Below are 26,468 nucleotides of genomic sequence, written 5' to 3'. Positions count from 1 at the left end.
GTAGATCCTCCCTCAACCTCTAGGTTTGGTGTGGAGGCTTTAAAAGGGCCCCGCGGGGCAAAAAAAACCCCAAAAAAAACGTTTTTTCTGCGTGGGGAGCGCCCGGTACGCTTTTGTGCAATGGGCGGTGGTAATCTAAATGATGAGGGGGGGGGGGGCAGCGTTCAAAGCACATCAGCGTGCATAAACACGAAAATGTTTTTATCTACCACGTACTTGACTTATCTCTCTGAGATGCATTCCCTTGTGTCTCGGCAATGGTAGTCTGTTCATTACATAGATCGCTCGAGGGCGGTAGTACAGACCGCGCGTAGGAAAGGGTCAAAAGCCAGGGGTATAGGAGTATGTAACAAGCGAGCCATTTAATTGAAAAAGCTAAACGTGACAAACGGTTGCAGGATCAGTGAAGGTTGATTTTATAATTGAAAGTATAACAGGATCAGTTACAATAAAATCGTCCATACGCACAACATGGGCGAGTATCATGGGTAACATTACTTCGAAGCTTTAATAATACAATAATCAATAATGAAAAATCGACATCAATAGGGTTGTTCGTATGCCCAGTCAGTACCCTTCCCCGCACGCCATGTTCACAAAGACCGCATACATCCCCCATAACGTCAAGGCTAAGTAACTAGAACGTCATAAGGAGTTGCAAGTCGCTCCCATACTGGCGCCATTTTGGTCAAGGCCAGGCAGGTCCAGAGTATAGTTCAATGTCTCCAATAAGTAGCGGCAGGACCAGAATCCCTTTCGGCAGTTCAAAAAGTTCGTTAGCGCCAACAGAAAGAACAGGCAGCATGAACCATGACTCAAAGGCGAGGGAGGCAAAATCTTCCCTACCGGGTCAAGCTGAGGTCCCACCGGAGCTGATCAAGTTGGCAGTCTACAGTGTCTCTTAGTAATTCGGACAAAAACTGGCGTCAGCATGAGAGCACTACCATCCTGTGACAATGTTGTGGCCACTTCCGGAGAGCGGGACAGCAGGCGTATCCCTCCGCCGATGCACTGAATCAGCCTCCCTCACGGCACCAGATGTGGATAAGGCGGCGGACACCCGTGGCAGCGGTATATCCATGGGGGATAGTCGAGCAACAGTGGCGGTTGCCCCCATCGGAAGCCCGCGGGAGTCGAGGGCCAACGACTCTCGTAGAACCTTTAAAACTGAGAGGACGTCTTCAAGAGTGGGGCTCATGTCCGAGCAGGCAAGCAGAATGAAATGCTTTGCATTTGTAGACTTCAGTTCGGCGAAGACCCAGCAGAATGTTATAAGTAAATGTCATGGCACGAAGTTCAGTGGGCGGTTTGTCATTGTGAAAGCTTCAATTAAGTTGAATGGCTGCAAGAGCCCCGATTACACCAGCAGCCCAGTTAATATGCCGATCTTGGGAAAAGTTCCTCTGTTGGATTGCAATGGCTGCAGTGATGGTCTTGGGAAACTGCTTCCGAAAACTCTAAAGGCCACGAAAGCTTGCTATGCTGTTCCTTTGGAAATGCGGTGCTGGGTGATGGAAGTTATTGAAGAGTTGGCAGTGGTGTTTTTTGTGGATTTTGGATGCTCTGCCACAGTTCATTTGAGTTCCAGGGTAGACCAGAGTCGTTCTAGTGGACCAGGCCCAAATCCGGGGAGTCGGCCGCCATTTTGAGCGTTCCGCAGCAACAGCCGCTCTTCACCCCGGCCACCGGAGCGGGTCCCCGGCCATCCAACCGAGTGGAACGCCAATGGCAGTCATGGTGCAGCTGACCGGGGAGTGAAACGCTAAGGCTCGCCCTGCTGCAGCTGACCGCGGGGACGGGCCTTTGCGCGTGGTGTCGCCCCCGGGCTATTTGCACAACGGTCCTCCACCCCTAGGCCGCCACCTATGCTACCTCGACAGGAACAGCGTCATGCATTTGGTTCGATGTTGCAGCAGGCTGCCATGTAAATAGTTATTTAATAAAAAGTTTTACCGTGTTACTTTGCTGGTGTGTTGTATATATTTATAATATTTGCATAGGGTTTGTCGTTATTTTGGGCGGGGTGGGCGGCGGAGCCGAGCTAACTTCTCTTATTTAGTCAGCACATAAATTGACTTACTGGTGCGCATTATTTTGGGTGTACATTTGGGATATCGGTTGGGGTCGGGTTCGTCGTACTGAAATAACCCATCAAGTTTCTGGTGTAGGCTACTCTCCCATTCACTAGCTCCAGAGAGAGTCGTTCCTAAGTAAGGAAAGTGCTATATTGTTTTTCGTCCTTCACATGCGGATACCATGTTCGGGCTTATTTTTCTCATTCCATTAACCGTTCGATCACTGCCTCAGTCATACAAAAAGCATTCTTTTAGTGACCCAGTCGTGCGCCACACATACTCATTCAAACCGTACAAATCAGGGCCCATGCGCACATTCATACCATTCAATCTTTCACGCTCCCAGTGATGGTCTGCACTCCATGCAATATCTCACAGCGCTTGTCTATGTCTTTCCCTACATGGAGCACGGTGCGGTCCATGTCCACTCCATTCTTCAGTCGGAACTCCGATGTAACCTACAGAGGAGAAAAGAAAGGGGAGGGGATACAGCATTCAGAGCATGTCAGCGCGCGCAAACACGAAAAAGCTTCTACTTATCATGTATCAGACTAGCTGCAGGAACATGTGATACAACAAATCTTGGCTATCCCTTTCGCATTATTTTTCTGTGTAACATATCCTCCCCTTCTTATGATGCAAAAAAATGTTTCATTTTGTTTGTCTCTAAATTCGAGTTTCCTCTTCGTGTATTTGTTTCTCAATTAGTCGTATTTTATGGGACAAAATACCACACCTTACATTCGGCAGATACCTTAAGCTACGGTCGACCATTTTCTAACAATTCTGGAAAAAGGGCAGGTGTGACGGATACAAATTTCAATCAATCCAAAATTCAGGCAAAGGGTCTGCATTATCTGTTTTCTATTGTTTGGAAATAACAGCCATTATTCAAAAACCCAACCAACCTAGACGATTGTTATGACGCTGATTCCATACTTCCTTCGAAAACTGTTTATTGCAAAAATGTCAGTATACAAATACGGGCCTACAACCACGTGGGCTGGCCACGGAGGAAACTGGAATCGTATATGATGAGGGGACATTTACACTGTAGAAAAACGTAACGGGCGGGCCATTAGGTTGCAGGAATTAAGGTGTCTAACAGTTGCGGAATCGGTGGACGTTAATTTTATAATCAAAGTACGACAGGACCAGTTACAATGAAATTTTCTAGATATACATTTCCGGGCAAGTACCATGAGTAACGTTAATTCGAATTTTTAATAGTACAGTAATCAATAATACATCAGAACTTAATATCAATATGGATGTCCAAATGTTCAATCAGTACCCGTCCCCGCCAGCCATGTGCTCCAAAACTGCATACATATCTCGTGATATCAAGGCTGAGCAACCAGTACACATCAAGGAGTTGCCAACATGTGGGATACATATTATCCAAATAGAAGCAGTCACCTCGAGAATGTTTGTCTGTATGATGTTCTACAAAATTACATATTCAAGAGGAACATCAAAGAAGATATTGATAAAGGAGTGTATGCGGTAATTGGAAGTGAGGGATGTCTGGTCATTTTGGGCGAGGCCAGGCAGGTCCAGAATATAGTCAAAATGTCTCAACCAAGCAGCGGTCGGACCAGAACCCCTTTGAGTAGTCCAAAAAGTTCCGTTAAATGACAACAGAAGGGACAGGCAACAAGAACCATCAGTAAAAGAGGGGAGGGCAAGTTCTTCCCTACCGGGTCACGTTGGGGCTCCACCGGAACTGATTGAATTGGTAGTCTACAGTGTTTCTGGATGTTTCAGACTGAAGCTGGCGTCAGCATGAGAGCACCACCATTCCGTGGCTACGTCGTGGCTATTCCGCGAGCAATCATGGCAGTCGCTCCCCACTGGAGGCCTGCGGGAGTTGGGGGCTCCGGTGACTCTTGTAGAATCTTCAAGGCTGAGGGGACGCTTTCGGGAATGGGGCCCATGCCCTAGCAGTCAAGCGTCCGAGTTCCATGGTTGCCCAGAGCCATCCTTGCAGGCCAGGTCCAAGTCTGTGGAGGCGACCGTCATTTCGTGAGCTCCGTGGCAGCCGCCTGTCGCTGTACCGCAAGAGTGGGTGCAATTCAGCCGGATGGCGGGTGAGACGCTGTAGCCGCAAGAGCAGGGGAAACTCAACCGGCCGAGTGAGGCACTGTGCCGCAAGAGCGGGCGTAACTCAGCTGGCCGAGCGAGGCACTGTGCCGCAAGAGTGGGCGTAACTCAGCTGGCCGAGCGAGGCACTGTGCCGCAAGAGCGGGCGTAACTCAGGTGGCCGAGCGAGGCACTGTGCCGCAAGAGCGGGCGTAACTCAGCTGGCCGAGCGAGGCACTGTGCCGTAAGAGTGGGCGTAACTCAGCTGGCCAACCGAGGCACTGTGCCGCAAGAGTGGGCGTAACTCAGGTGGCCGAGGGAGGCACTGTGCCGCAAGAGCGGGCGTAACTCAGCTGGCCGAGCGAGGCACTGTGCCGCAAGAGTGGGCGTAACTCAGCTGGCCGAGCGAGGCACTGTGCCGCAAGAGCGGGCGTAACTCAGCTGGCCGAGGGAGGCACTGTGCCGCAAGAGTGGGCGTAACTCAGCTGGCCGAGCGAGGCACTGTGCCGCAAGAGTGGGCGTAACTCAGGTGGCCGAGCGAGGCACTGTAGGTCTTCCTCTCACAAAGATGAAAGTCAGAGTGAGGAAACAAGGAGGGGTTTTCATCATTTGGGACAAAAAATAGTTCTAAACCAATGAAAAGTGTCATTTTTAGGTCACATGACCTAGCCTTACATCATTAGGAAACCAAAAGTGAAATGAACCAATGAAAATTTTTATTAACAAGTCACATGACCTGTTATGCTTACGTTACGCGCTCCGCGCCGCGCCCCGGATCGCTTCCGGGAAGCTGCGCTTCGCGCCTCGCTTCCCGCATCGGGTGCGCTAACGCGGCGCGTCATATGACGCATTACGCGACAACGCGATACTACAGTGTTTCTGGATGTTTCAGACTGAAGCTGGCGTCAGCATGAGAGCACCCCGTGGCTACGTCGTGGCCATTCCGCGAGCAATCATGGCAGTCGCTCCCCACCGGAAGTCTGCGGGAGTCGGGGGCCCGGTGACTCTTGTAGAATCTTCAAGGCTGAGGGAACGCTTTTGGGAATGGGGCCCATGCCCTAGCAGTCAAGCGTCCGAGTTCCAGGGTTGCCCAGAGCCATCCTTGCAGGCCAGGCCCAAGTCTGTGGAGCCGACCACCATTTCGTGAGCTCCGTGGCAGCCGCCTGTCGCTGTACCGCAAGAGTGGGTGCAATTCAGTCGGATGGCGGGTGAGACGCTGTAATAGCAAGAGCAGGCGCAACTCAGCTGGCCGAGCGAGGCACTGTGCCGCAAGAGTGGGCGTAACTCAGCTGCCGAGTGAAGCGCTGGGGTGCAGCTGAGAAACCTCCACCTGGGGAGGTGGGGGAGGCTCATTCGCGCCGCCTCTCACTTCCAGTGCACCCCACACCGTCTCCTGGCGCAGGTATATGTGATGGTCGGACCAGGGCACCGCAGGACGTGTCTTCAGGTCAAACGGATTGTGGGACAAGGTCCAGAATGGAAGAGTCACCAAAAGGCTAAAAGTTCCGCCGGACCCTGGGAGCCGGCCGCCTATGTCGAGTGAAGCGCTGGGGTGCAGCTGAGAAACCTCCACCTGGGGAGGTGGGGGAGGCTCGTTCGCGCCGCCTCTCCCTTCCAGTGCACCCCACGCTGTCTCCTGGTGCAGGTATATGTGATGGTCGGACCAGGGCACCGCAGGACGTGTCTTCAGGTCAAACGGATTGTGGGACAAGGTCCAGAATGGAAGAGTTACCAAAAGGCGAAAGGTTCCGCCGGACCCCGGGAGCCGGCCGCCAATGTCGGGGGTGATCTCAGGCCACACCAGGGCAACAATACTTGGGGAGGGGGCAGGAGCCATGCGCCCCCTCCGAGTCCGCGCCACCACACCGCCCCTCGGGGGCCTCCGTCAAGCGGCTCATGGAGGCACCGCAGGCAGCGGTTCTTCAGATCAGTGGTCTCACCGGCAAGGCTCCCCTCCGTCAGCAGCGATCGTTGGCGCTGTGGTTGCGGCCGGAGGCCCCGCCTAGTCAATGCCCCGGCCTCTCCATCTCATAGGCCGCAGAGTAGTCGGGGAGAAATCCCGGGAACGGCGGCATGCATTTGGATCGATGTTGCAGCAGGCTGCCATGTAAATAGTTATTTAATAAAACGTTTTACCCTGTTACTTTGCTGGTGTGTTGTATATATTTTTAATATTTGCATAGGGTTTGTCGTTATTTTGGGCGGGGTGGGCGGCGGAGCCGAGCTGTCTTGCAGCCATCATGGCGTCGAGCTCGGTTCCTCTCACTAGTTTCATATTTCTCATGAGGGGTTGTTCCTAATGTTTCTATTTTAGCGAGGTCAAAAAGAGATCCCATTAGTGGCCTACTGATTTTGCTTGATCCTTTTGTTTTTTCTAACGATTTTTCACTATCTGCAAAGACTAAACAGAGTATTGCGACTCTGTGCTTGTTTGTAAATAGAGAATGAACCAAAGAGAACCAATTCCAAAACAGTAAATGCTTGGATAACAATCAATCAAATGGAGAGGGAAGCAGGTACGACGGATTACAACGGGGGCAAAGGCCTGCGTTACCTACCCTTCACTATCTGCAAAGAGAGAATACTCCTAAAAGAAAAGACGGGGGGCAGCGTTGAAAGCACATCAGCGTGCATAAACACGAAAATGTTTTTACCTACCACGTACTTGACATTTTAAAGCTTTTGATATTTGCTAATAAAAAACCATTGAAATTCACTGAAAAAACCATAGGTTATAGACCATATATAGTTAGGAATTAGCATTTACAAAACCTTATTTTACTCACACAAAACCATTGAAATTCCATATATAGTTAGTTGCACTAACTATATATCGCGCACCCGCAATCCACTGCTGATCATGTCACATATTACATCATTCATGACATGGTCAGTGACATCACTGATGACATCACTGATGACATCTCAAATGACATCACTGATGACATCACTGATGACATCTCAAATGACATCACTGATGACATCACTGATGACATCTCAAATGACATCACTGATAACATCTCAAATGACATCACTGATGACATCACTGATGACATCTCATTTGACATCAATGGTCACATCACTGATGATATCATTCATGTGACAATACAATGCATCTCCTCACACTTTAATATAACCTCTGTTACACCCAGTGTTAAATACAGAATATAATTTTTTAAACCATTGACACACCAATACTAGTTACTACATACGCACTCACTGATTCCTATGTCTACACACACATTCACTCATTCACCCATACAATCATTCATACATACAATCACTCATCTTTACAACACTATCATATGCACTCATACACCTATACAGACACTCACACTCTGCCACTCATCTATGGAGTTACTGACACACCTAGTCAGTCCTGTAAAGAATCAATCACACTTCCATTTTCTAATCTATACAGTTAAACATAGAGTACCTTACATTTTCAAATATATACTAACACATTCTTACTCTCTTATACAATCATTGATACAAGAACACATTGATCTGCACAGAGTCACACATCTCTCAGCCAGCCACACACACACTCAGTCTCCCATACAAATACTTGGACAATCAATCAATAACCCATATAGTTACTCATATAGCTACTGATCAACACATGCAGCAGTTTACAGAACAACAGACATAATGATGCACAAATTAAGACAGTTTAGTCACTAACCCATGCACTCAGTGAGACACATTTAATCACTCACTCATACAGTCAGTCACGCACCTACTAAATCTTTTATTTAGACACTTCTACATCTACTCATTTTTCAATATGTAAAACATATTTAAACTTTACAGAAACACACAGTCACTGGATGATGTCATCAGTGATGTCATCAGTGATGTCATTTGAGATGTCATCAGTGATGTCATCAGTGATGTCACTGACCATGTCATGAATGATGTAATATGTGACATGATCAGCAGTGGATTGCGGGTGCGCGATATATAGTTAGTGCAACTAACTATATATGGAATTTCAATGGTTTTGTGTGAGTAAAATAAGGTTTTGTAAATGCTAATTCCTAACTATATATGGTCTATAACCCATGGTTTTTTCAGTGAATATATATATATATATATATCGTCAGGACAGCAGGCCGTACTGGGAGAATTATGGTGCAGCCAGGAGGAGCGTGAAGTCTCGCAAACCCACTGGGGTGTTTTAATCGATGTACTTGGCAGCGCATAGCACCTCACTGAAGGAACACTTGCAGGCACTACAGGTACCAGCAGGCTTTGCCAGCAACCACCGGGAGGGTACCAAGACTGTATATAAGTGCCCGGCATGCTTAGCGTATGTCTCATCAACCCGCCTTTGAAAAAGTGAATACCTTTCACGAAACGCGTCAGGCAATTGAACTTTGTGCGGAGTGCTTGCGTTTCCGGGTTGCAGCTTCCTGTAAATAAACTGATTAAATTAACCTTCCTGTGTGTGTGCTGGTCCAAGGGGGTAACTCTGTTTGGTGAAATGTTTTACGGCTGACCCAGCCGTGGACCAGCCCCGCCGCATCGCAGCGGCCCGAAGGTGACGCCAGATGGTGTTCGTCAGGACAGGAGGCCGTACTGGGAGAATTATGGTGCAGCCAGGAGGAGCGTGACCTCTCGCAAACCCACTGGGGTGTTGTAATCGATGTACTTGGTAGCGCACAGCACCTCACTGAAGGAACACTTGCAGGCACTACAGGTACCAGCAGGCTTTGCCAGCAACCACTGGGAGGGTACCAAGACTGTATATAAGTGCCCGGCATGCTTAGCGTATGTCTCATCAACCCGCCTTGCAGGCGCTGCACCCTCATCATCTGGGACTCCACGCCACCCCACACATTGGGAGTTTCTGCCTCCTGTGCCCCGATGCGGGCCCTTGACCTGCGTATTCGACTCATCCGTACATGGGCCTGAGGTGTAGTTGTGGGGCTCACAATAGGCTGGCTTGTCTCAGGAGCTGTTTCATGATCCTGATCTGTCTCCATTGGCTGCAGAGGTGTGACTGTCACCCTGCATCTTGGAAGTGCCTGGGGTATGGTTGGTGGTGTCACAGGTGTCGACACGGCAGCCTCTTCAGTAGCCTATGTGCTGTCTCCACATTCTCTGTCATCAGTGTCTACTTCTGCAGCATCTGTGATGTGAAACAGTGCAAAATTATTTTGTGTTGGTGCTAATGTTGTGCCACATTAAAAGCCTTTGTGCCATCCGCTCCTTGGCACGGCTTCGCAGGTCGTACCATCTTTTCTTTAAGTCTTCTATGCTGCAATGTGTCACCCTCCACAGCATTAACTTTGTTCTTGATCCTGTTCCATATTCTTCTTTTTTCTGCTTCAGGTACTTTTAGTAATTATCATGGCTCTTTGCCACCTCCTCAATGAGGTACTTGAGTTCCCTCTCACTACACTTTAACTTTCTCTTCCTGGCCACTGGACCCTCTTCTGGGACATGTTGCTGTCTTCAGCTGTCAGCAAACCACAGTTTGTATTTTTAACTCTCTCCCCCAACACTCTGCTTCTGGCTCTCAATTCCTCTGTGCACAGAAAGCAGCATGGGCTGATTGACTTCCTGGTTGTGAGGTAATCAGCCTGCTCCCAATGCGACTCTGTAGTTTTGCAATCTCGCAATTAGCGAGCTCGCTAATTGCGATAATATATGTTTTTTACATTTGCGATTCTTTATTTTGAAATCGCTAATGTATTTAGCGATGTTTACTGATTCTTTATTTTTTCACATTCTGCATCATGCATAGGTAATAGCGAGTCCTTATTTGCGATTCCTTAAAAATGTCAAATAGGGATTCTCTATTTCTTTGCTTGCTGCATATGCCTGCAGGTGGAGAGCAGCAATGCAAGCTTCCCTCTCATACAGGTGTTACATTACGAGTTATCACTGAGTTTCCAGTGCCGAGACTATTTTCAGTTGTGTATTTACCCTCACAGGGACTTTAATAGGGGTCACCATGGAAAATGTGTGTCAAGTAGAATTCACCTGTTGTGTTGAATGCTGGCTTTTGCTTATAGTTGTGTTCATTCGGAGGCGTGGAAGAGAAATGCTTTGAAAAAGCAATTTAAATGTAATAATGATTCTAATTCCGAAGTTTCAAAAGAATGCACATACTGTACTTCCTGGGCATAGGTATATGAAGCAAGGCCCAATCTTTTATACCCTTAGTCCTTTCTAATTGTTTTTCCAAAATGTATTTGTCCCATGGGATATATGTAACCTGTCACCAGCTTAACCAACTCCCACCACTGAAAAATGCTTATTTCAAAGGAGTCACTTGTTTTTGATCAACTCAATCTGTCATACGATGGTTCGACAGCTTATTTATCTATAGAACTAAATATTAAACTGTTTTTCTTAAGGTTCATCCATCTCTAATCGTTTCTGAAAAGTTTTGGGGTAATTCATCAAGCAGGGGCTGAGAAAAAGGGGTATTCCACAAACACTTTTTTTTCTTGGTGCCTCTGCTTGGCGCAGGGAAAAGCAACTGCTATGCGCATTGGGAGGGGTTGGCCATCCATGAAGGATTGGGTACAAGTCCCGGCCATAGGCCAGGCCCTGTGGCCAACCACCTGCTGTGCATAGCTAAAGTCTGTGCACAGAAGGGGGTTGGCCCATGAGGTAGTGAGCTCAGAGCCTGGCTAGGAGACAGACTCTGTGGGACATCCCCATGCTGTGCACAGCCGAAGGCTATGTACAGTGGGGATTGTCCATTTGGGGAGTGAAGGTTGGCAGAAAAAGACTGTGTGCAGCATAGGGGTTCGCTGAATGTTGCCTGAAGGGGCTGGGCATATGCTCAACTTAGAATATGATTTTTTTTTAAACACAGAAAGCCACTTAACAAAACAAAGGTTAAAGTGATGTTATATTTAGGTGTTGAAATGAGGTAACAACTAACATTTAAAACATGAAAATCACTGAAAATCACCATTTATAATTTTGTGAACTAATATTAAGTACTGCTTATTACCTCAAATGCTACATCATGCCTAGAATGTTAATTGACACCTTAAATGACATTATCAATGACATCACTGATGACATTATTCAATTATTGTGACAGTATCCTTTGGGGGACTGTGGTCTTAAAGTAGTACAACCTGTAGCCAATTTTCTATTACTAATCACAAGATGATGAACATAACCTTTCCCCACATGCTGGACACATAGCATATCTGTCAAGTCACCCACATTTGGTGGATGCTACCCTCTTTTTGACTGGTATTCACCCACCTAACAAATATGATAGCTCCATTGAGTTTAATAGTGCCACCCCTTTTTTAAACCTTGAACACTGTCCAAAAAAGAGAGGTTGTCATTGGAGAGGTCATCAATGAGGTCATATAACATGTCATGAGCTGTGTGTTAAATGAGGTCCTGAACAGTGCGTGGCACGGGTGAAATATACAGTTAATTGCGATTAATGAATGTCAGTATTAAAAAAAAAAGATTTAAACATTAGCTTTTATCTTATTTCAACACCTGACCATGATGTCACTTTAAACTTTCAGGGCCAATCACCACAGAGCACACCCTTTTACAGTGGTGTGGTAGGTTGTGCTAAGTTGGGTGCAGGGCCTGGCTAGGCTTTTCACCCAACCGCTTGTGGGAAGCCAACCCCCTGCAAATGGCTAACCCTCCAATGCACACAGCTTTCGGCACCCACGCCCCATGGGTGCCCAATCCACATTCTCTTTTTCTTTTTTTACATTTTTCGCAGGTACCACCAAACTCACACTGTATCCAGCATGGCCCTCCTGTGAGGTACGGTGTCACTCTTTTGGTACCCACGGTAAAGCTTCCCACCAATGGTATTGTGCAAGCTTCTCTGGAGAAGCTTGCACGCTACTGCGGTACCACTGTGAGTGAACCATGAGCACATTTACTGTGAGAGTGCCACCCTGAGATACATAGGAGTACTGTGTTACCCATGACCTGAAATCTTTTTTTTTTTATGTTGGCCTCTGGGGTGTCCCTTCAGGTCCCCAATACAAGGGGCTGAGCGTGTCCCAACCCTGTTCGTGTATAGTAATTTTACAGAACATTTTCCGGACATTGGAACTGGGTTCCCAAGTCCTAGTTTGGAAGCCACAACATTTTCTTTACAGCTGTAGCCAGCCAATCAGATCCATTGGTACTGCAGGCAGTGGCATAATATTAGCCTCTGCTGCCCCCATGGTGCTGGGGACCTGAGCTCCAGGGGACCCCGTTCGGCACTGTAGCACTGTGCATGGTTGCGTCCCCTTTTGCCTGAGAGCTGCTGACTGGGCCTGGAGCATGGGGGCCACCTCCATGTACATTGCAGCGAGCCCCCCACAAGTTTCATTACACTAATGACTGCACTACAGGGACTGGCACCAGTCCTGTGGTACTGAATTGGTTGACAGCCTGCTTTCTGAGTAAAATTCTAACTTTTTGCAAAATGGAGCCAAAGTCATTAACAAAACAAAAAACTATTTTCATATAGAAACTCTGGGTGGACTATTACTATATAGTGGCCAGCGCCTACCACCACTGTACTATATTTACAGACACACACTCATACACAGAGTGTCAACAACCACCCACTTAAGCAGATTTAGTGGGGGATGTGTGCTACGAGAATAGTGTGTCTGACATAAAACTTCCAAAATTATATTCAAGTTTATTTCGATTTTGATTGGAGACATTGGCAAGAGCTAAGGGTGAGGGTGGGTGACAAAATGGAAAAGAGGGAATAGAAGAATTGATGACCCGAGGATGCTCTGAGAGATGAAAGGGTGGATGGAGAGCTGGATACATTTTTGGATAAAGAGATTGATGGAGGTATGATGTAATGGCTAGGTGGATGACAGGTGGTTGGATGGGTGGAATGATAGAGATAAATTGGAATAATGGAAAGAAGGATGGATTAAAGTAGCTATTATTAAAGTATGGATGATAGAAGTAATGATATTGTCTGGATAGAGCAAAGTAAAGATGAATGCGGGAACTAAGGATTATAGATTGAGGGAGAGAAGCAGGATTGGTGGAAAGAAGAATACATCACAAAAGGAGATTTTCTAGCAATCTTGGGCATAAAGGTTTTCCATTTTCCCATCCACCCGTAATCCAAGGTTTTGAGATTTCCCATAGAAGAACAACACTTTCCGTTTTAGGCTCTACCCTTTGTCACCAAGAGTCTTTACAAAGCTATTGGCACTAGTAGTGGTGTAAGGGGTTTAAAGTTTTCCTCACCTTGATGACTGGTTGTTGTGTGCTTCTTGATTGTCCAAGGCAAAAGATGATGTGAAAAAAGTGCGTGATTGACTGGATGAGTTGGATTTCACACTGAATCTTTAAACGTCAAAGTTGGTACCATCCCAGGAGAGACTCTTCATTGGTACCCTTTTCGGATATGTACATCCCCCTCAGCACAAAATCATATTGCTACAATATCAGCTTTCCATTTTTCTTTCTTTGAAAGAGATGTCAGCCAGGACTTGGTTGAAAGTGCAGGGATTGATGACAGCAACAACAGATGTGGTTCCATGGTCTTGTTTTCATCTCATGCCTCTGACAAATCATCTTCTGAATCACCGAGCTCCAGAATTGCACAACTACAATTAGATGGCTCAGGGGTGTGGCTTGGGTGCCAATGAATTAGGCAGCTGAGCTGTCAAGCTTCTGAGGCTTTGCCGCCACCCGGCCGCATCTGGGCAGATATATGCCGCACTAGCCCCTCTGAAATGTAAGGGGGCCCTGCCTGAATACCCATGATGAGCCTTAGCTCCTTTAGTTTTCCAGTTGCCACAGTTGGTGATTGTGGCTTGTACATTGCTGCTGCCCCATGGCTTCAAGGTGGCAGCGTTTGCAGCTGAGCGGTGAGAGCTTACTGAGCTGCCGGCTGCCGCAGCACTCACCTGGAGATGTTAAGGACCTGTTGAGACAATCCTCCTCCCTCCTTCATGGACCCTAGAGCAGAGACCTCGTGTGAACATGGGCTAAAGCTTTCTGTCATGGCTGGGATTGGAGTGGAGCAGCCTGGAAGGGGCACGGCTCTCAGAGGGTGCTAGCAGAAAGTGCACTGCGGAGTCAAGACAGCAGGGACCACTCTGGGCACTCTTGCCTCAATAGTAAACAGGCAGCGGCCCGAGTGCTCCCCTGAATGATGCTAGTAAAGGTGGAGGGCCTAGAGTGTCGGTGACGTGGTCTGTCAGCTTGCCTATCCTGTGGCTTTTGGAGTTGGGGCAGGGTGCCCACCCGACCCTTTGGACCATTGGAGATTTTGCTGTGTGGTGCACCTTAGGGAGTTGAGGTGTTCGCTACACCCCGGGCTATTCTTTGCCCTGTTTGACACAGCAACCCTATGGTGGTGTGCTAGCTCCTGTATTTTCGCAAGTGCCCCATTGGAGGAAACTGACAGGCATTGGGGCCCACCCTCAAAGCTCCTGGCGTGGTTGGGGTGAAAGAACTTTGCTTTTGGGTTTTAACGGCAAATGGTGTTTGCACTCTCCCCCTCTGAACATGGATCGTAGCACAAGATGGAACAGGGTGGAGGGGTGCACTAGGCCACCTTTAAGCTACCACAGTGGCCCCTCCCGTAGGTGCAGGAGTCCCCTACTAAGCTGTATTCTATAATGGTGGCCATTAAAGACACCAGGGAGGTTCTGGAGCACAAGATGGACACTTTTGGAGATACTAAAAAAACAAAAATGTGTATGGAGGGTCAAGGGGAATATTTTACGACCTGTCTCATCGCTCCCCTTCTGTCAGAATGCAAAACACACAACAGAGCACACCAGGTCTGGGGATGGTGTGCAACTATGCTAGTAACTGTAAGACAGTTGGATGCACGTGTGCAAAAAGCCATTGAGGAACATGCTCTAGAACCAGACCCATCAGGCCAGCCTTAATGCTGGAGTTTGCGTCATGTGGGGGTTTTTTCTGGTCATTCAAACACATCCGACCATATAGTGCCGGTGCGGGAATGAATGTCAGTACTCTAGCCATGTAGCTCATCATGGAGTGGTCTTGACAAAGTGCAGTGCTCAAGTGGTAGTGATAAATAAAATTGACTACTCAGACTCAGCACGAAGTTCGAATGAAAGTCTGTGTGTCAAAAATTAAAAACACACCAAGTAGTACGACTACCCTGTGGCGCTTTGCAGGACGGCCGACATGTTTCAGCCTAGTGGGGGTTACCCCGGCTTTCTTCAGGACCTTAGACATGAAATAGCTACTGCAACTACAAAGTATGTGTGAAGTGAGAACTTGTCAAAAATGTACTAAGAAAAAAGGGATTACATATCTGCCAGGAACTTTAACAGTTGTGTGTCCACTGGAAGGAGAGAAGCTGGTCTTCTTCCTATCGAGAAACAAAACATTTATTTCAACAACACTAAATTGCACACATACAGCCGCATGAAAAAACAGAAACCGCATAGGAAAACACCTGCATGAACAATTTGCGTTCTGCATTGCTAGAGAAGCATATTAGCTTTATCACACAGAGGCATTTCCTCACAGTGATACTCACCCAGCTTTTTGTGGGTGATGACCTCACCTCACCCGGCGAGCGCTCGGGATAATGAGGCCCCGCTCTATAGTTTTAGAAAAAGGACACAGTTAGTACACAGATCTACTGTGCCCATACGAATCGCTCTACACTTCTAACCCAACCAACGCGTGATAGAGACCTATCCGCCACACCTCAGAAATAACCCCCAGCTGAGTTCTCCTGGAACACTTAGTGAACCCTTAGTGAACTCGCATCCTACAGTATGCAGAAAAAGGGTACCTATGGAAACCAGTAAGTATGAATCAACGGATTCCCAGATACACAATAGGGGCACTCTAGACTTAATCTTAGCATAACCTCTACAAAGAAAGGAGAGAAGAACTAGGAGAGAGAACATCAGATCGGCTGACAAGATGCTAACCTGTCCGTCGGTACCTCCGATATGAAGCCGAGCGAAAGGGGAGGGACTCATTATGTCGCCCTCCAACCTTTAATACTGACCGCCGATTAGATCGTGCGCCATAAGGGGCGTGTAGTGTTTAAGGAAATCTGCGCGATGGAAACCACTACTCTAACGCGCATGCACAGTAAACCTGGGAGGCAGAAAATAGCGTATAGTTTCTGCCCATAACGCACTCACTTATGAAGAAACGCTAGCAAACACTCCCGTTCCAGATTGCTCGAGATAATGCAGGGAGAGCCTGCTGTTACGAATGTCCAACTGTATAAAGCGGCACGCATACCTATTATTACGTGTTAGGATCTGGCATCTATTGTTAAGTCGTGCGGATGACTTGTCATGAAACACTGTTCCATAGGTATGCGCACGAGAGAAACACTTAGAACAGGCTTGATGTATCTATAGTACGCCGCTTCTGCTATCGGAACTAAAATAGTGCCATCAGGTGAGTTACTATTGTCAACATCTACATGAAATAAAAGAAATGCTTCTTGTGGTCTTATTTAGGAAGCGTAGCGTTCATCCAGGCCGTTCTTCTGAAATTCTATCTGTGAAGAGACGTGAAATCTAAATCACTCCACATCCCTGCTTGTATGGGAGAAAAAAACGTGGTGTAGAATGGCTATACCCCGAGTTTAAAACGAAGGTGACAAAAAGTCAGAGGGTCACTGTATAGAGGAACTTCTCTAGACCTCACGAAGGGTCATTTATAATTAGCAGGGATTCCAAAAGTCGTGATGAGTGTGTGGTAAACCCTAAACTGGCTGCGTAGTTATCACAGTTTTTACCATGGGATATCTCCTCATTTTGGTAGAAAATAAGGGTATAGTTATTAACAAAGGGGGTTTATGGGTGGCAGAGGGGCAGCATGCACAATTGGGTTGGGTGAGCTATAAGGGTACAAACAAAAGATGCGTTTATATCCATAACAAAAGACCCGCAACTAAAAGGTTGCTCATAATACTAAAAAATAAAAATGTGTATGGAGGGTCAAGGGGAATATTTTACGACCTGTCTACTCGCTCCCCTTCTGTCAGAATGCAAAACACACAACAGAGCAGACCAGGTCTGGGGATGGTGTGTAACTATGCTAGTAACTGTAAGACAGTTGGATGCACGTGTGCAAAACGCCGTTGAGGAACATGCGCTAGAACCAGACCCATCAGGCCAGCCTTAATGCTGGAGTTTGCGTCATGTGGGGGGGTTTTCTGGTCATTCAAACACATCCGACCATATAGTGCCGGTGCGGGAATGAATGTCAGTACTCTAGCCATGTAGCTCATCGTGGAGTGGTCTTGACAAAGTGCAGTGCTCAAGTGGTAGTGATAAATAAAATTGACTACTCAGACTCAGCACGAAGTTTATCACTACCACTTGAGCACTGCACTTTGTCAAGACCACTCCACGATGAGCTACATGGCTAGAGTACTGACATTCATTCCCGCACCGGCACTATATAGTCGGATGTGTTTGAATGACCAGAAAACCCCCCCACATGACGCAAACTCCAGCATTAAGGCTGGCCTGATGGGTCTGGTTCTAGAGCATGTTCCTCAACGGCTTTTTGCACACGTGCATCCAACTGTCTTACAGTTACTAGCATAGTTACACACCATCCCCAGACCTGGTCTGCTCTGTTGTGTGTTTTGCATTCTGACAGAAGGGGAGCGAGTAGACAGGTCGTAAAATATTCCCCTTGACCCTCCATACACATTTTTGTTTTTTTAGTATTATGAGCAACTTTTTAGTTGCGGGTCTTTTGTTATGGATATAAACGCATCTTTTGTTTGTACCCTTATAGCTCACCCAACCCAATTGTGCATGCTGCCCCTCTGCCACCCATAAACCCCCTTTGTTAATAACTTCACCCTTATTTTCTACCAAAATGAGGAGATATCCCATGGTAATAACTGTGATAACTACGCAGCCGGTTTAGGGTTTACCACACACTCATCACGACTTTTGGAATCCCTGCTAATTATAAATGACCCTTCGTGAGGTCTAGAGAAGTTCCTCTATACAGTGACCCTCTGACTTTTTGTCACCTTCGTTTTAAACTCGGGGTATAGCCATTCTACACCACGTTTTTTCTCCCATACAAGCAGGGATGTGGAGTGATTTAGATTTCACGTCTCTTCACAGATAGAATTTCAGAAGAACGGCCTGGATGAACGCTACGCTTCCTAAATAAGACCACAAAAAGCATTTCTTTTATTTCATGTAGATGTTGACAATAGTAACTCACCTGATGGCACTATTTTAGTTCCGATAGCGGAAGCGGCGTACTATAGATACATCAAGCCTGTTCTAAGTGTTTCTCTCGTGCGCATGCCTATGGAACAGTGTTTCATGACAAGTCATGCGCACGACTTCACAATAGATGCCAGATCCTAACACGTAATATTAGGTATGCGTGCCGCTTTATACAGTTGGACATTCTTAACAGCAGGCTTTCCCTGCATTATCTCGAGCAATCTGGAACGGGAGTGTTTGCTAGTGTTTCTTCATAAGTGAGTGCGTTATGGGCAGAAACTATACGCTATTTACCGCCTCCCAGGTTTACTGCGCATGCGCGTTAGAGTAGTGGTTTCCACCGCGCAGATTTCCTTAAACACTACACGCCCCTTATGGCGCACAATCTAATCGGCGGTCAGTATTAAAGGTTGGAGGGCGACATAATGAGTCCCTCCCCTTTCGCTCGGCTTCATATCGGAGGTACCGACGGACAGGTTAGCATCTTGTCAGCCGTTCTGATGTTCTCTCTCCTAGTTCTTCTCTCCTTTCTTTGTAGAGGTTATGCTAAGATTAAGTCTAGAGTGCCCCTATTGTGTATCTGGGAATCCGTTGATTCATACTTACTGGTTTCCATAGGTACCCTTTTTCTGCATACTGTAGGATGCGAGTTCACTAAGGGTTCACTAAGTGTTCCAGGAGAACTCAGCTGGGGGTTATTTCTGAGGTGTGGCGGATAGGTCTCTATCACACGTTGGTTGGGTTAGAAGTGTAGAGCGATTCGTATGGGCACAGTAGATCTGTGTCCTAACTGTGTCCTTTTTCTACACTATAGAGCGGGGCCTCATTATCCCGAGTGCTCGCCGGGTGAGGTGAGGTCATGACCCACAAAAAGCTGGGTGAGTATCACTGTGAGGAAATGCCTCTGTGTGATAAAGCTAATATGCTTCTCTAGCAATGCAGTACGCAAATTGTTCATGCAGGTGTTTTCCTATGCGGTTTCTGTTTTTTCATGCGGCTGTATGTGTGCAATTTAGTGTTGTTGAAATAAATGTTTTGTTTCTCGATAGGAAGAAGACCAGCTTCTCTCCTTCCAGTGGACACACAACTGTTAAAGTTCCTGGCAGATATGTAATCCCTTTTTTCTTAGTACATTTTTGACAAGTTCTCACTTCACACATACTTTGTAGTTGCAGTAGCTATTTCATGTCTAAGGTCCTGAAGAAAGCCGGGGTAACCCCCACTAGGCTGAAACATGTCGACCGTCCTGCAAAGCGCCACAGGGTAGTCGTACTACTTGGCGTGTTTTTAATTTTTGGCACACAGACTTTCATTCGAACTTCGTGCTGAGTCTGAGTAGTCAATTTTATTTATCACTACCACTTGAGCACTGCACTTTGTCAAGACCACTCCACGATGAGCTACATGGCTAGAGTACTGACATTCATTCCCGCACCGGCACTATATGGTCGGATGTGTTTGAATGACCAGAAAAAACCCCCACATGACGCAAACTCCAGCATTAAGGCTGGCCTGATGGGTCTGGTTCTAGCGCATGTTCCTCAACGGCTTTTTGCACACGTGCATCCAACTGTCTTACAGTTACTAGCATAGTTACACACCATCCCCAGACCTGGTCTGCTCTGTTGTGTGTTTTGCACTTTTGGAGATATCCAGAGAGTTCTTTGGGCCGACCAGCGGAAACTAGAGGATCACTAAATGACCTTGGAACACATGGTGAGTGACTTACAGTCTGCTGTGGGCGATGGGTGGGCTCTGAGCTCTGGAATACAGGGTTGAAGATGTAGACGGCAGAGCACACAGAAACAATATCCGGGTAGTGGGCCTCCCAGAGCAGTTGAGGGTCAGGACATGGTCTCCTTCCTAGAGAATTGGATTCAAACTGAGATTGCTGTAGAGGGTCTCTCCCCCTTTTTTGCATTGGAATAAGTTCATCAGATGCTGGCCCACCGCACCCGGTGGTGGCATGTTTGCTTAATTTCCAAGACAGGAATTTTATCCTTCATAGAGCCAGGGAAAAATGGGAGTTGTTCCTGGAGATTCATAGAGTGATGGTGCTTCTGAATTTCATGCTGACAGTTCATCACCAATACTCAATCTAGAGGACTTTCTGCATCGGAAAATCTCTGGCTGGATTAGGTACTGGGGCTTGGTTGATACCTGGTGGGCATCCCACCCCACTATCCACTGTTACTCCTTTCATTAAGATCTGCATGATTTACATGTCAGCCTTGATATGATTCTTTGCACGCCCACTGTCCATACATAGGTGGAGTACTTGGAATATTTAGCCTGGACACACTATATTATTTTTGGAAAATATTATCAGGACAGTGGATCAAGTCCCTGAGTCCTGTAATGGCTGCCAAACTTTACTTTCTGTGTTGTGGCCAGCCAATCACAGCCCTCTCACCTAAACAAAAGACTTAAACATTTGATTACAAAAAGCTTAAACCTTAATTCCTTAAAAACTTCGGGACATAATTAAACCATATCACAAAAAACATGCATGCAGGGTTAAAATCTAGCTTTCTGGCAAATTTGGTGAAATTCAGTTTAGCCATTTGGGTTATAGTGCTGTTCACAAATCCCAATGAAATTTTCACACCTCCGTACAGTGTTGTCAACTCACTGGCCAGACTAAGTTTATTATATTCTGTCCTCTACCATGCACAATCTCCTTATGAATGATGCCATTTGAGATGCTATGAGTGTTGTCATAAATGCTATGATTTAACATGCTTTAAGTGATGTAGTATGATAGGGTATAAGCTGTGCTTTGGTAAGGCGCGAGTTATAGTGATATAGTCTGGCTAGCCAGGTGAGAACACTCTGTATTGAGATGTGCGAGTTATAGTAAGTTTTGGGTGTGGTGTAAATTATAACTTTAACTTATAACTGTAAAGTTATATCTATAACTTTTGGATTTCTAATGTTTGAATATTTTAAGTTGGTTTTGTACAGAAATAATATATTGCGTTTTCTTAAGTATTACTACTCCAAATTTGTAGCGTAACTGGGTATCAATCAAAGCCAGACCTATTGGCTTTGCCAATACTTGATTTTAATTGTTCCTGCAAATCCAGCCAACTTCCCTTTGCATTTGTCGTCCTTATGTTCATTTGTGCTGTAGTTGGAATGAGTCCCAGGCACTTCAAAGAGACACTCAAACAATGCTGCAGCCCCGTTTAGCTCCTTAGCAGCTTCTCTCGGATCTTCGTGCTCTATTCCTTCTGTTGTGTTGGCTCGGAGCCCTCTCAGCATGAGCAAACGTCAGTCACTTTCATTGTTAAATGCAGGCACATGCTTCTTAATGAGTGTGCTGTGCACTTCGTTCACCTTTGTTTCTAAGCTCTAGTTAGGTTGAAAGAGGACAGATTGTAATCCCCAATACATTATTTTTCCACAAAACTCATTCAGCCTAAGCAATTGTTATACTCAGTGCCCATAATAAAATGAGAGACTGCTGAAGAAACCTTGTTTGCACTGATATGATATTACATGGGTAGTCAAAGAAATCGAATATTGGCAGAGACCACTAATCTAGGAGAACATTTATTTTTGTGCTATCTAATTACAGTAAAATATGTGGTGCAATGACTGTCTTTACTCTCTCTCTCTCTCTCTGTCTCTCTCCCCGTCTCTCTCTCGCTCGCCCTCTCTCTCTCTCAACACAGTCATGAAGCTTTTGAAGTTACTCATGTAATCACTAGACTACAAGTAGTCCTGTAAAATGTACTACTTCGTGCTGGCATGAGAAAGAAAAGCATTACAAATCAATTCATGGGATAAAATGAAGGAACTTGCTGACAGCAAAGAATTGACGGCCCTGTACGTAATACCTCATTACCAAAAACCCACATGGCTTCTCAGGTACTGGCAGAGGGTTCTAAGAAGATGGAATATTATGCCTTTGCCTGGCCATACCCCGCAGGCTCTCATACAGTCCCACACTCCAGTTCTGAACCCACAGCCTATGAATTTTCATCCTTCTAACTCACTACCTAAGCTCTTCTAATAATCTCACACGCTGCCCGAATACATGCGCCTCTTCATCATTGAAAACTCTGTTGCTTTTTAACTATGTATGTCCAACATAAGTCCCAATAGATATAAACTTAAATCTATGGGTTTATGCCTCAACATATTTGTCTCCCACACAGACGTTATCACATGGCACTTGCTCATCTGTGGCTCCTATCTCAGGACGTTTAGAGAGCGAGGCAGTAACTGGTAGTCCTATACAGTTTCAAGAAGGCAAGGGCACAAAGCAAGGGTTGTGAACATTGGGGATGAGAAGGATGTGTGTGAATATTTGTGTGTGTGAGTGCATATATATTTAGTGACCTTCATTTATGCCTGGAGAGGTGAAAATGAAGTACATATGCAGCAAATGACAAATATACTTTAGGGCAATACTGACCCTAATTACATAGTGTTGGACCCTTCAGCCTAAGGGTGATCTTTGCCAAACTTTTTGCTTCCTTCCTCCATTTTTGTTGATCGTGTTTTTGCTGGCTTTAGGTCTCTGTGCAATTTACCACTGCTAAATGGTTCTAAAGTGCATGTGCTCACTCCTTAAAACATGGTAGTATTGACTTGTCCCATTTGGCATAATTTATTACTTGTTGGTCCCTTGTAAAGTGCTATTACGTGTTCTCACCACTTGTAAATTTAATGCTACTTGTAGGCCTGCAGCTTTAAATGTGCCACCCACTTAAGTAGCCTTTTAGACATGTCTCAGGTCTGCCATTGCAGCCGATGTGTTCCTGTTTGTAACTGCCATCTTGACCTGGCAAAACAAACCTTTTGCCAAGCCCACACCTCCCTTTTTGATACACATAAGTAACCACTAGGGTAAACCCTGGACAGCCCAGACAGCAGGTTGCAATGTACTAAAAGTAAGATATATAATGTTATGTTTTACCTGCCCTGATAGGGAAAAACTCTTAAATTCATTTGTACTACTGCAATGCCTACCTGTCACATAGACTAACATTGGAGTTACCATGCTACATTTAATGAGCTGTAATTTCAAAACAAGAACAAGTACCTAATTCATGTTTGATGTCTTTGGAAATGTAATGACAAATTGGCAACATCGGATTTTAAATTACAGTTTTGAAAATGCCTTTTTTAGAAAGTAGTTTTTTTCCTGCCTTGGCCATTTAGTCCCTGTAGCTGGTCCTGTGTTACATGACTGGGAGTACTTTGGTATTCCTCCTAGACAGCAACACACAATAGAGAGCTTAGGAGTGCCTGGATTGGCCATCACTGCCAGGATGGGAGGGTGGAGCTTGACCCAGCCCTACTTTCACTTGAATAAGCTGTATTTTGCCTCCGCACATAGGACTGCATATTCCCTGCCATTAGCCTGGCGCCAGGGTGTGGAAGACAGGATGCCTGGCGACTTCAAAGGGAAACCTCTAGAGGCTTCTACCCCACATCAAAAGCACTACTGGAAATAAATACTTTACCTTGGACACCAACTTTTCAGTACAATTCTGGACCTGTGGATACTCTGCCAGGTAGAAGGACTGCTATGCTGTTGAAGGACTACTACTTTGCTGGACTGCTGCTTTTCTGGACTGCTGCCTTGTTGTGCTGACCTGCTGCACTTTTACCTCTGTGATAAGGACTGGACCTGCATGTCTTGAACACAGGAACCCAGAATGACTCCAAAGGCTATTTGGCTGACCTCCTTACTTGAGCCTCAGGGACAGAAGGCTCCAATAACCTTGACCCAGCACCTGGACTCTGTCCTCTGTGAGTCTATCCTACCAAGTGGTGCCATCCCCAGTCCTGTATCCTTGGAAGTGGGCCAATGGTGCTCTGCCAGCCTCTGTGGATTCAGCAGAACTGACACATCTTCTCTTATGTGCAGCGCAACCCTTAGAACTGACCATCACATTTACTGAGCATACAGGAACCACCGCACAGAGCTACAGCGCATCACAGCCTATAGCCTCATCAGAACCACCACTGTACGATGAATCCTTAGTGCAGACCCTTTCATCCATCTTAGACTGAAGCCTCAATGACAATCCCAGATTCCACATCTCAGCCTTCCAATTCCTCAGAACCGACGCACCGCCTCACCTGCGTGGTGCGTCCTTGACTTGGGGCTCAACATCGCCAGTACTGGCCAACAGGATATTCGATGACGATGCAAGGCCTTGCACTGCAGTGTGCTGCATAATGAAACCAATGCAGCGCTTCGGCTGCACAAAGCATTCTAGACCATGTCCTCGCAATGCTCAGTGAACCGATATTTAAGGTACTTTGTTCGGCGGGCCTAACTGGGTCCCCCTAGACGGCCCGCACCCCATCACTGTCGGCCTGAACTTGTGACTTTATCCCAGTCCGGTGCGACCAGATATTCACAGTTGACTCTTTAATCTTTTTGGCACTATTTTTACTAAAGCCTTCAGAATTGAATATCTCCGGTTCTACTGATTGGAATTTGTAATTTTGGTATTGTTTTATTTATTAAACATTACTCTATTTATCTGGTGTGTGATCCTATTGTGGTGTGTTCTTACTGTGATGCTATTTGAAGTGTTGAACAAATACTTTACACAGTGCCTGTGAGTTAAGCCTGACTACTCTCTGCCAATCTACCAAAGGGCTGCAGAGCACAAGTTAATTTAGGGTTTGCTTGTGACTTCACCATGAGAAGAAATGTGGGAGCTGCTTGAGAAGAGTTTCCCCCCTCCTCAACCAGTAACCCAATTTTTTACAGGAACTTTTTTGAGCGGGAAAAGTAAGATCAATTATAAGAATATTAGTATAAACAATCCATAGTGTAGCTTAGGTCGTCAATTCACCCTTTTAAGAGTTTTGTAGAAACTTGAAAGTGATAGGTTGCCATGGTCAAATCAATATAAAATGTTGCGTCCAGTCATACCGTGAGATCTGGGCTGATTCGTACACACTTATATGTTAATTATTGGACCCAAAATTCTCCACTAATAATCTAAAGAAATTGAGGAGCCAAAAACACTAACTTGTTTTTTTTTGTTTTTATGACTGTTTTGGAGAAGGGAAAGTGTCAGTATTACTGTGTGATATTTAATGTTTTATTTTTGGACCCCCCTATGGAGACGGTAGCCTCCAGGAAGTCCTGCTTTTCAAAACATGTTGATGTTCTGATACAGTGTCTCTCAAAGCATAGAAGAAAGGCTACCTTTTTTTACTCTCTGTGCCATATGGATAGTTCTCTGCAGCTTCTGGGGATTTTTTAGAATGGAAGGTAGACGGTTATCTGCTATCAATATAGTAAACATACAAGACGTTAGTCTACTATGTTTATACAATAGCAGGACTGCACCTCGATCCAGTCTGACTTCAATGAAATTAAAAACTTCAAAAATCCGAGTGATTCATATTTTACCTAAATAAATGAACCTGAAACTTGTCATAGCTTCAAAGCACACTGGCACCAACTCAAACTTTAATCTTTCTCAGTCTATAGCTTTTATTGGTAAGCAGAACATTTGTTATTTATAGCAACAGAAAATGGGGAATATCTGCAGTAGCAAACAGTTATATTGTGATTTGTCACTTACATGGAATAAAATATGCTGCTGTACATTATAAGGATATCCAGAGGTGTAGCTTAGTCAGTGAGGTTTGGAGGTGTGAAATGTCCTAGCTGAAAAAGTAGTGGACTGCAGGATGAGGGGGTGAGATGATAACGGCTCGGGATGGACAGATCCCATGCGTAGCAGGGTCAGTACTGACCTGCATTAGGTGGGCCTCAGTCCTGACTGGCACATTGGGTTAAAAAACAGAGGGCTGGAATACTACCCTAAACTATTGCCAGTGGTTAAACTATTTGCAAGCATTCATCCCTTTGATTCTGGTCCTTGATTGACAGTAGTATGCCTGGAAAATAGTTTGGTGCAACTTTCCAAGCCTACTACTGTCAAGGTCTGAGTATTTCAAAAAGTAGTACATTTAGAACCATTCAAGATGTATTTCCATGGTTACAGATTTACTAAGTGTTTTTTGGCAAACCATTCACTATTTATATTTAAGTTCCTGATCCAAAAAATCAACAAGTTTAAACCTCTTGTAGAAATCAGGATGATGAGAAACACCAACACAGATA

The sequence above is a fragment of the Lissotriton helveticus genome, chromosome 7 (assembly GCF_964261635.1).
Source record: "Lissotriton helveticus chromosome 7, aLisHel1.1, whole genome shotgun sequence".
NCBI lineage: Eukaryota > Metazoa > Chordata > Amphibia > Caudata > Salamandridae > Lissotriton > Lissotriton helveticus.
The sequence above is the reverse complement of the archived record's forward strand: the minus strand, read 5'-3'. Positions refer to the sequence as shown.